The sequence below is a fragment of the Eurosta solidaginis genome, chromosome 5 (genome assembly GCF_040869045.1).
Source record: "Eurosta solidaginis isolate ZX-2024a chromosome 5, ASM4086904v1, whole genome shotgun sequence".
Taxonomy (NCBI): domain Eukaryota; kingdom Metazoa; phylum Arthropoda; class Insecta; order Diptera; family Tephritidae; genus Eurosta; species Eurosta solidaginis.
Window position 1 is genome coordinate 66,367,352 of NC_090323.1, and position 9,947 is coordinate 66,377,298.

Here is a 9,947-nt window from a genome sequence, read left to right on the forward strand (position 1 = left end):
TCAGAACATTTTCAATCATTTCCTGTTATAGAAAGTACGGAGCTATTTTATCTATTGGACCTTTCTGAATTATATTATTCACCTCTTAATACAACTCTTCCTCTAAATGGAATTACATACATATGTGTATTCGTCCAAATTCTTTTTAAAACTAAATATTATTTACCTAATGTACAAATGTAAAACATATAAAAATATGTACGTATTTAACTAAAGTAATAAATAATAATATATATATTTAAAAAATAGTGTTTTTTTTTAGTTATCTTTAAAAGTTTTTTCTTTTGGTTATTAATGGTAAAAAAACTACTTTTCATGGTTAAAAAAATAGTTTTTATGTAAATTAACTATTTTTCATGGTAAATGAACTATTTAATGATACACGAACAATTTTCCATGGTAAATGAACTATTTTAATGGTATACAAACTATTTTTGAAGGCTCTCGTACAATTTTTGATGGTACTCGAACTATTTTCACGAACTATTATAATAACAATTTTTAGTCGGTTAGATCCACAACCCTTTTCGGTCACTGCAATCTTAACCGTTTATATCGGTTAGATTTACCTCTCGTTTTCTGTGTGTGTAGGAACTTCGTTTTAATTTTTAACCAGACTCGTGTACTCTATCCACAAAACATATTATTATACTTAAGATGTATGTATTTCAAAATATTGTGAAAACCAGTCTAAGTATTATTAGCAGCACTTAACAAAAAAAATTTTTTTTGGATTTGAAGTAGTAAGTTCAAACATTTTTTTATTTTTCTAAAACCTAGAGTGTATGCAAGTTTCAATTGTAAACTTTTTTGACCTTTCTCCGTCTATCTGAGAACCCGGGCCCGTATTGTGTTATGCGATTCGTGATCGAAATGGCTAATCCGATTTTGAAAATAAGTGAAATTGTGGCTACCATTACTCATTCGATCCATAACTCATTATAAATTTTACGCATTTTTTGACACGTGACCCTGTAGCACTATATGGACAAAGAACTAACATCATAAACAATATAAGCTTGGAAGCAAACGTAGAATAACTCTTGCCAAAAAGTTCTACATTTCATTGAGTAGCAATTGAATAGTAAGTCTTCTCACAAGAACAAAAATCACGTTCTATAAGTTGCTCATCTTATCTCCATATCTACGTAAAGGTCATGCAGTTTATCATTAACCCCCTTCGACACACACCTTAGACATCCCGGAGAACAGAACCTTAATCTCTAACACTCCGGGGAACCTTTATCTTTAACAGTCCATGGGCAATCAAATCTTCTGTCCGAGATTCCGAGCCATACATCAGGACAGTAATGGTAAGAGACTTATAGAGTTAAATTTTTCTTCCTCTTCAGATGCTGTTTGTAATCAAGCCTGGAACTATTTTCGCTGTTAATGTTAGTTCCTGGATAGACAAGTTGTTACAGTCTCGAATTGATATCATTCCCTTCTTTGATGCCATCACATACTTTGTTGTTATTGTAGCGATAAGGACACTAACCGGAGGCCTTGGGGAGTGGTATTGATGTTGATGGTCCTTTGCCAGACGCAGATCCGGTACGTTGCAGTACCAAGCCCCACCATCTCGGGAACGATTTGGTATGACCACATGCGACCTTCTAGGTCATACCGCCCTCCCACCCCCTAGATCCATGAGGAGTTCGGGGTCACCAGAGCTTGGCTGTTAATGAAACAGGATTCGCCACGGATAGGTTAGGTTGAAAATTGGGTTGGAGAAGCTATATATTGCGCTGGCAACCCCTTGAAAGGGTTACGCTACACAGCCCCACAAATTTATTTGTTATTTTAGTCGCCTCTTACGACAGGTATACCTACCCCGGGTATGTTCTAACCCCTAACCCCCTGTGTATACATACTTCGTCTTTAGAATTTAACGGCTCACTTTTGTCATAGTTTTACCCAATACTGAGAGCTAGTAGTTTACTTTTAACCTGAGCACCTGCCATAAAGCTCAATCTCACGGTGTCAAAACACTACCGATCTAATAGCATGATCAGTAATCCAAATTCGTACCTAAACAGTTCATTGCACGATCGTTATTCCCGCGTGTACAATCACAAGGTCTATCCAAGCTCCTTACCATTTTCGAACATTATAGGGTCCCGAAAGCAATGCACTTGCCCGCATTATGCTTTTTCGAGTCACACCCTTCAGGATTGGATAGCCATTTTTTGGTGGCTTGCTCGCCTTTTACGAACGGTATACCTACTGCGGACATATCTTTACCCCTTACACGCAGGAAGGACCAAATCCTGAGAAGGCAGAGATTACGGCGAGTTAAACACAATATCATCGGAATAAGCTTGCAGTTGGAAGCTATTATATATGGTCGCGAATTACATCTGCTGCTATTATTATAGATTCTTCAGCTTTAGATTTAAAAAACCGCACGAAAAAATATCGAACTCTCTGAGCCCTCGTTTGATTTCGAATGGGTGGTGGTGTTGCTCAAGAGCATTTAGCAAGACACTATAAAATTTGCAGGAAGCTCAAATTCAGACATACCATCATTCAGAGAAATTCCTTTAGTTATGCCGATGCCGACGTAAGTTTTTTCAAGAATTTGGTATATCGTGAAAATATAGTCAATAATAGATTAAATGGGTATCTTACCTTCGGCATCAATACTTTGCCCAATAAGTTGGAGAGGACCTTATCCACGTTAGCTTTTGTAGGAACTTTCAAATGAGTTGATGCATGCTCTTTACCAATTATTCTCCAAACTATTTGACATAGGTGCTATGGGATTGATAAAGTTTCATGTGCTTAGGTCAGTAGATAAGCAAGTAGTTTGGTGTATCTCTTAAGGCTAGAGCCTGTGTGACAAATAACCATAGATGGAGCACCGACGAAGTCAAACAACCTCAACCCTTCAGAAATACAGGCGCAATGTGATAGATTTATGTTTGTCTTCATTGATCAGGAGACAGACAAATAGCTTGGTGTAACTTTTTTTTGGATTCTGGTGGGGCACACGATGATATTTGCAGCTTCGAAGTCAACCCGCATCAACCAATTGAGATATACATATCATATCTTGTAGGCTACATTTGCCGTCTCTAGGGCCAAAGACATCTTCTTCGCCTACCCTGGGGTTAATGTTTCCAAGTATGATTTTGATGCAATCGTAGGTATGTAATAGCTTCTCATAGTGTTATTCAACACAGCAAAAAACAACACATTGGCTACGAATTGCGCTTCCCTTCTCTAGTCCACTGCGGTAGACATCGCAATGTCCTATTGTCATTTTGCGCTGCCTTGTGCATCGTACCTCCTGTATGGCTGTGGTGCAGGCTTTTAGCTTCACGAGGACATTTATCAGTCATACAATTTTACTTTCTTCTGCAAGAGTCGGCACGTTATAGGAACTGACCCTTGACTATTCTTATAAAGATTCAAATTTTCGAGCTTCTCTTCCAATTAGAGGCCTGCTATAATTTATTTTTTAGATAAGCGGCACCTATATGTTTTTGCCGACTCCGAAGGATGTCTGCAAGCTGGATTAGTTTTTGCTGTGAAGCTTTTAACGGCATAAACACACTCAGAGTCTTTGTCGAACAACTGTCGAGGAACGCCGTTTAGAATTATGCACATTAAGCTTCGCGACATGTAGCTGTGCCGCTAGGTGTGTCTTTTTTGCTTCACTGGTATGGAAGCAAATTTTTAGCCAAACTTTCGCTTTCTTAACAGGTTTCCAAAAGCTATATACTAACACCATTATTCTAAGCTGGTAACAACATTATTACCGGTTACGAAAATTATATACAACTTTTTGTATTCTGATTGCATTTACAGCACGTGTTTGCTAAATATTTGTTTGAACAAAAAAAAAAACAAGTAAGGAAGGCTAAGTTCGGGTGTAACCGAACATTACATACTCAGTTGAGAGCTATGGAGACAAAATAAGGAAAATCACCATGTAGGAAAATGAACCTAGGGTAACCCTGGAATGTGGTTGTATGACATGTGTATCAAATGGAAGGTATTAAAGAGTATTTTAAGAGAGAGTAGGCCATAGTTCTATGGATGGACGCCATTTAGGGATATCGCCATAAAGGTGGACCAGGGCTGACTCTAGAATGTGTTACGATATGGGTATCAAATGAAAGGTGATAATGAGTATTTTAAAAGGGAATGGGCTTTAGTTCTATAGGTGCACGCCTTTTCGAGAAATCGCCATAAAGGTGGACCAGGGGTGACTCTAGAATATGTTTGTACGATATGGGTATCAAATGAAAGCTTTTAATGAGTATTTTGAAAAGGAGTGATCCTTAGTTCCATAGGTGGACGCCGTTTCGAGATATCGCCATAAAGGTGGAACAGGGGTGTCTCTAGTTGTACGATATGGGAATCAAATGAAAGGTGTTACTGAGCATTTTAAGAGGGAGTGGGCATTAGGTCTATAGGTGGACGCCTTTTCGAAATGTCGCCACTAGGGTGGGCCAGGGGTGACTCTAGAATGTGTTTGATATGGGTATCAAATGAAAGATGGTAATGAGTATTTTAAAAGGGAGTAATCCTTAGTTCTATAGGTGGACGCCTTTTCGAGATATCGCCATAAAGATGGACCAGGGGTGACTCTAGAATTTGTTTATACGATATGCGTATCAAATGAAAGGTGTTAATGAGTATTTTAAGAGGGAGTGGGCATTAGGTCTATAGGTGGACGCCTTTTCGAGATATCGCCATTAGGGTGGGCCAGGGGTAACTCTAGAATGTTTGTACGATATGGGTATCAAACGAAAGGTGTTACTGAGCATTTTAAGAGGGAGTGGGCATTAGGTCTATAGGTGGACGCCTTTTCGAGATATCGCCTTTAGGGTGGGCCAGGGGTGACTCTAGAATGTTTGTACGATATGGGTATCAAACGAAAGGTGTTACTGAGCATTTTAAGAGGGAGTGGGCATTAGGTCTATAGGTGGACGCCTTTTCGAGATATCGCCATTAGGGTGGGCCAGGGGTAACTCTAGAAGTTTGTACGATATGGGTATCAAACGAAAGGTGTTACTGAGCATTTTAAGAGGGAGTGGGCATTAGGTCTATAGGTGGACGTCTTTTCGAGATATCGCCTTTAGGGTGGGCCAGGGGTGACTCTAGAATGATTGTACGATATGGGTATCAAACGAAAGGTGTTACTGAGCATTTTAAGAGGGAGTGGGCATTAGGTCTATAGGTGGACGCCTTTTCGAGATATCGCCATTAGGGTGGGCTAGGGGTGACTCTAGAATGTTTGTACGATATGGGTATCAAACGAAAGGTGTTACTGAGCATTTTAAGAGGGAGTGGACATTAGATCTATAGGTGGACGCCTTTTCGAGATATCGCGATTAGGGTGGGCCAGGGGTGACTCTAGAATGTTTGTACGATATGGGTATCAAACGAAAGGTGTTACTGAGCATTTTAAGAGGGAGTGGGCATTAGGTCTATAGGTGGACGCCTTTTCGAGATATCGCCATTAGGGTGGGCCAGGGTGACTCTAGAATGTGTTTGTACGATATGGGTATCAAATGAAAGGTGGTAATGAGTATTTTAAAAGGGAGTAATCCTTAGTTCTATAGGTGGACGACTTTTCGAGATATCGCCATAAAGGTGGACCAATGGTGACTCTAGAATGTTTGTACGATATGGGTATCAAACGAAAGGTGTTACTGATCATTTTAAGAGGGAGTAGACATTAGGTCTATAGGTGGACACCTTTTCGAGATATCGCCATTAGGGTGGGCCAGGGGTGACTCTAGAATGTTTGTACGATATGGGTATCAAACGAAAGATGTTACTGAGCATTTTAAGAGGGAGTGGCCATTAGGTCTATAGGTGGACGCCTTTTCGAGATATCGCCATTAGGGTGGGCCAGGGTGACTCTAGAATGTATTTGTACGATATGGATATCAAATTAAAAGTATTAGTGAGGGTTTTAAAAGCGACTGGCGCTTAGATATATATGTGAAGGCGTTCTCGCGATATCGACCAAAATGTGGACCAGGTGATCCAGAAAATGATCTGTCGGGTACTGCTAATTTATTTATATATGTAATACCACTAACAGTATTCCTGCCAAGAATCCAAGGGCTGTTGATTTCGCCTTGTAGAACTTTTTCATTTTCTTCTACTTAATATGGTAGGTGTCACACCCATTTTACAAAGTTTTTTCCAAAGTTATATTTTGCGTCAATAAACTAATCCAGTTACCATGTTTCATCCCTTTTTTCGTAGTTGGTATAGAATTATGGCATTTTTTTCATTTTTCGTAATTTTCGATATCGATAAAGTGGGCGTGGTTATGGTCGGATTTCGGCCATTTTTTATACCAAGATAAAGTGAGTTCAGATAAGTATGTGGGCTAAGTTTAGTAAAGATATATCGGTTTTTGCTCAAGTTATTGTGTTAACGGCCGAGCGGAAGGACAGACGGTGGACTGTGTATAAAAACTGGGCGTGGCTTCCACCGATTTCGCCCATTTTCACAGAGAACAGTTACCGTCACAGAATCTATGCTTCTGTCAAATTTGAGAAGGATTGGTGAATTTTTGTTCGACTTATAGCATTAAAAGTATTCTAGACAAACTAAATGAAAATGGGCGGAGCCACGCCCATTTTGAAATTTTCTTTTATTTTTGTATTTTGTTGCATCATATCATTACTGTAGTTGAAGTTTGACTTAATTTACTTATATACAGTAAAGATATTAAATTTTTTGTTAAAATTTGAATATAAAAAAATTTTGTTTTAAAAAGTGGGCGTGTTCTTCATCCAATTTTGCTAATTTTTATTTAGCACATATATAGTAATAGTAGCAACGTTCCTGCCAAATTTAATCATGATATCTTCAACGACTGCCAAATTACAGCTTGCAAAACTTTTAAATTACCTTCTTGTAAAAGTGGGCGGTGCCACGCCCATTGTCTAAAATCTTACTAATTTTCTATTCTGCGTCATAACGTCAATCCATCTACCAAGTTTCATCGCTTTAACCATCTTTGGCAATGAATTATCGCATTTTTTCGGTTTTTCGAAATTTTCGATATCGAAAAAGTGGGCGTGGTTATAGTCCGATATCGTTCATTTTAAATAGCGATCTGAGATGAGTGCTCAGGAACCTACATACCAAATTTCATCAAGATACCTCAAAATTTACTCAAGTTATCGTGTTAACGGACGGACGGACGGACGGACGGACGGACGGACATGGCTCAATCAAATTTTTTTTCGATCCTGATTATTTTGATATATGGAAGTCTATATCTATCTCAATTCCTTTATATATGTACAACCAACCGTTATCCAATCAAACTTAATATACTCTGTGAGCTCTGCTCAACTGAGTATAAAAACAAAAAAGTGTATTCATGTTAATGTACACGGATTTCTGAGAAATTGCTGTGTTGTTTCATATGTATATACATATGCACTTAAACTTTATATGGACTGGAAAGTGCATAGCTTTATCTACGCTTATGAAAGTGTTGCGTGGAAAATTAGCGCTGTTTAATTCAGTATGCATTATACTGAGTTTCAAACTGAAAAGCGCCTCTCCATTTTATCTCCACACTATTCTCCACCTCTATGACCGGCTCATCGCAAACGCGAGTCTTCAATTATTGCCGCTAGATGGGTCTCCTAAACATTATCTAAGTGATGATCAGTGTTTTTTTACACACGTATATACATGTAAAGAAAACACGGCTAATATTAATACTTTTTTAACACAAAATTTGGCTCATATTTTCGTTTCTCAGAAACGAGTTTATATGAACTGGTAACGATTTTCGATTACAAATTTACCGGTAACGTTCGGAATAAGGCCCTGAATGGTAATATGTCACAATGTCAATAAATTGACTTCCACTCTTATTGCTCTGGTTGATAAATAAATAAGCTTTATAAGCTGTTTTTCGCTAAGCACAAATTGTCCTTGCCAAGTTTAGTACTTATAAACTTTCTAAGGCGCTGACCCAGCTTTTATAAAATTGATGTGAAAGCTTTTTTTCTTAAAGTTTGTATGCACCTCGTTTAAAGCTTAAACTTTGTTGTTGTGTAGAGGTTACCTTATGGAAAGAATAATATTAAAAATGTAATATAATAATAAATGGTGAATTCAATGTTTTTTCAAAGGAGAAATAATTTTATATTTAAGCAATTCATAAGATCTCCTATTCACCTATGCTTTAAATCAACTTAAAATAAAAATTTTACATGATTACGACACTCCTGTAAATTTCCCAAATATACTTTAGTTCAAAATTGGTATTAATGATTAGCATTTTGTTCAAGATCGTTTGATAGGCTGACATAATACCTTGGCTGCTGTGCAATTTCACCATTGATTGATGCCAAAGTGTTCATTAAATTTCTACTTACCTTCATCTGGCAAAATAAAAGCACTCTGTGTGCGTGTGCTCGTGAATTAAACGGTCAAACACGAGCTCAGTGAGAGCATTCCATCATTTCACATATGCCTCCTTAAATCCAGGAAAACAAATAAAAAAATTATATATTTGTGCAAAGAGTAATGGAATAAAAGTTTTACTGCACATTTGCATATGGTAGAAGTTAGAAGTTAGAAGTTCTTGAAAAGCTCTAGTGCGCCTATTCTTCGTCACGATTGGATGTAACAATAATAATTTGGAATGTTATCATCATTATTAGTTGCAGCTCAACAGCCTAAGCGATTTTGGGCGTTTCGTAACAACTCACGTCAGCTATCCCGGTTTGGCGATAACGGACACCAATTGGGGGCACCAAAGGAGGTTGTGTCTTTCTATACCTGCCTCCCTCAACTCATTGAAGGATTCCAACTTCCTTTGTTTGCAAACTGGGGTTTCTATTGAAATACTTTCTTGACCAGAGCGTCTTTGCCCACTCGCATAACACGACCTAGACAGCGAAGCTTTTGGGCTTTTACTCGCTGCACTATCTTTATATCTGCATAAAGCTCATACAGCTCATCATTATGTCTCCTTTGCTACCCGCCGTCGGCGTCACAGACTGGACCATAAATCTTCAGAAGAGCTTATCTCTCGAACACTCCTAGAGAAATCCAATATTTTGTCGACACTATCCATTATTCTAAACCATACATCAGGAAAGGTCAGCTGCCTGCTCAGTCCAAAGTTGCATTTGCTGGTTCCTACATAGACGAATTCCTTCATCGTGTGGAATTGGTATTCGTCGCTGCTTAGTCGCAAAGGCGCCGACTCTTTCTTTGGTGTCAGCAAGTACTTCGTCTTGTCTATTCCAACTTATTCTGCGTTTGTGGAGGTCAATGATATCATCAGCATACTCCAATAATTGTACGATGTACTAATAGTTTGTGCCATCACGGTTTATTTCTGCTGCCGAAATCGAAGGAAAGAGAGTCGCCTTGTCTAAGCCTTGTTTGTATTGTTGCAGTGTATACATCCTAGGAAATTACGGACCAGCTTCTCTTGCAATTTGTTGGTGAGCTGATTAATTAATTTTATTGCACACTGACAGACTTAAAAATTGACTGAGAAACTTTTCCTACCACACCGAAGCACTTAAGTTCAACTCCCGGACAAAGCAATATACAAAATTTATTTTTTTCAACAATAATTAAGTTTATATAAGCGGGGTCGCCCCTCAGCATTGATTTGGCAAACAATCCGAGTGTATTTCTGTCATAAAAACCTTCTCAGTAAAAATTAATCTGCCTTGCAGATGTCATTCCGAGTCGGCATAAAATATCTAGGGCCCGTCTCGGCAATTCGTACGAAAAATTAAAGAGAGGCTCGATTTAAATTAGAAGACAATCTCTGTCTTAAGTTCTTCGGAGGTTAATCGAGTCAAGTATTCATTTTTTTGATATTGATTTTAGTTGTCTTCTTACCAACTAAGAGAAGTTATCAAAAAATTCATATATTAAACCGAGGAAAAGATTTATATACGAAAAATCACTTCCATTTGCTACAA